The following is a 2,069-nucleotide window of genomic DNA, read 5'->3' as shown; positions in this document are numbered from 1 at the left end:
ACCTCGGGTATGTAATCGGGTTTGACAATTTTCTTTCCAGACCTAAGAGTTGAAATTGATTTGACTTCTCCATTATGACTAGACTTTCCTATCTCATATTGACCTTTTGGATTAGGGATAGGTTGACTAGGGAATGTTCCTTTTTCTCTATCAGCTAAAGCAGTGGCGAGTTGTCCTACTTGTGTCTCGAGTTTGGTAATAGATTGAGATTGATTTTGTAGGATTTGTTGGGTGGATTGCATAAATTGTTGTAAAGTATCTTCTAAGGAAGGTTTTCTTTGTTGCGGATATGGTTGATTTTGTGGGGCATGAGCTTGGTTTTGTGTGTTGTATTGGTGCCCTTGATTCATTTGGGGTTGGTTTTGTCTCCATGAAAAGTTCGGATGGTTTCTCCAATTTGGATTGTAGGTGGACGAAAATGGGCTATCATTTGGTTTCCCATAAGTATGAAGTGCATTGGCCTCCTCAGAAAAGGCTTCTTGGTAGGAAGGGCATGATTGGGCATTATGGCAAGGACTAGAACATATAGAACAAACATCTTTTCTAGGTTGAATTGGAGAGTTTATAGTTTGGCTTATGGCTAAAGCTTCTACTTTTCTCGCTAATTTATCTAAGGATGTTCTTAAGTCTAATTCTTCTTTTACTTCATACCTTCCTCCTCTTTTTGGTGAATTAGTTGACCTAGACCTAGGATCAAAATAATTCCATTGTTGTGAATTGACAGATAAATCTTCAAGGGCGTCCCACGCCTCTTGTCCTTGAAATTTTAAAAATTTTCCAGTATGCATAGATTGAATCATTTGACGATTAGAGGGAGTCAAACCATCATAAAAATATTTTACAAGTCTCCATTTTTCAAAACCATGATGAGGACATTTTAATAATAAATCTTTAAATCTTTCCCAACATTCATAAAACTCTTCATTATCTTTTTGAAAAAACTCGGAGATTTCTCTCCTTAGACTATCAGTTTTAGACATTGGAAAAAATTTCAACAAGAATTTATTATAAAGTTGATTCCAAGTAGTTATAGACCCAGTGGGAAGGGAATTTAACCAAGCTTTTGATTTGTCTTTTAATGAAAAAGGAAACAATCTTAGTTTGACCGACTCATCAGAAAAATTTTGAAATTTAAATGTTGAGCAAATTTCTAAGAAATCTTTGACATGCATGTAAGGATCCTCTCTATCTAACCCATAAAAAGATGGCAACAATTGAATGATTGCTGGTTTAAGCTCAAAATGAGTAGCAGAAGTTGTAGGTAAAACAATGCATGAAGGAGCATTAGATGAAATAGGTGCAAAGTATTCAAGCAAAGTTTTTTCAGGCACAGCATTTTCATCAACAATATTAGAAATAGGTTCCATGATGCTCAAATTTTTACTAACACTTTCAATTTCAAACAAAGATAAACGTCTTTTTACTAATCGTTTTTTAGAGTTACGTTCCCAATGATGCATACAATTTTCACAAACAAGGCAACAATGATAATCTCAAACAAGCAATTTTCTGATGTGGAAGATCAGTTAAAACCGCAACCACAGAGCATACTTAGAATTTTTAGAGATTTCACAACAATAATTCTTATGGTTTACTTGTCCCCAGGCCTATTTGATTCCACTTACTCGCGCACTACTAACAACTCCCCGAGGTTAATTAGTAGAGGCGGATGGGAATTTTGGTCAAATTTCCTTTAAGCAAGAATTGCTTATGGTGAAAGGACAAGATTTAGGTTTCTCTTTTTTTTTTTTCAAGTATTTTTCACAATATTACGCTAAAATATTAAAGAAGACAAAGAAAAATAAGGCAAAAATTAAATAAGACTAAAATTTAAGCAAGAGTAGGGAGGCATAGCATGCCATCAACCATAACAAAATTAAGGTAAAAACTAGGAGGCACAAGTGCCATCAACTTAAACATAAGATAGATGACTAGGAGGCAAAAATTGCCATCAACTAGCTAGGAGGCAACATTGCCATCAACTAGTAATTTGCGGAATTTAAATAAAATAAAAATACAACAAAATAAATAAAGAAAATTACACAAAGGTTAGGAGGCAAAAATTGCCG

At 34.3% G+C, this 2,069-nt stretch overlaps 1 non-coding gene across 1 annotated transcript; it reads left to right on the top strand.

Moving 5' to 3' along the window:
* Positions 1 to 858: 858 nt before the first annotated feature.
* Positions 859 to 965, top strand: LOC133807595 (small nucleolar RNA R71). The gene has a single exon (XR_009879498.1). It is a non-coding gene; the product is annotated as a small nucleolar RNA R71 (small nucleolar RNA).
* The last annotated feature ends 1,104 nt before the right edge of the window (positions 966 to 2,069 follow it).

Source organism: Humulus lupulus, chromosome X (assembly GCF_963169125.1).
Source record: "Humulus lupulus chromosome X, drHumLupu1.1, whole genome shotgun sequence".
Lineage (NCBI taxonomy): Eukaryota > Viridiplantae > Streptophyta > Magnoliopsida > Rosales > Cannabaceae > Humulus > Humulus lupulus.
This window is presented reverse-complemented; position numbering and strand designations above follow the sequence as displayed.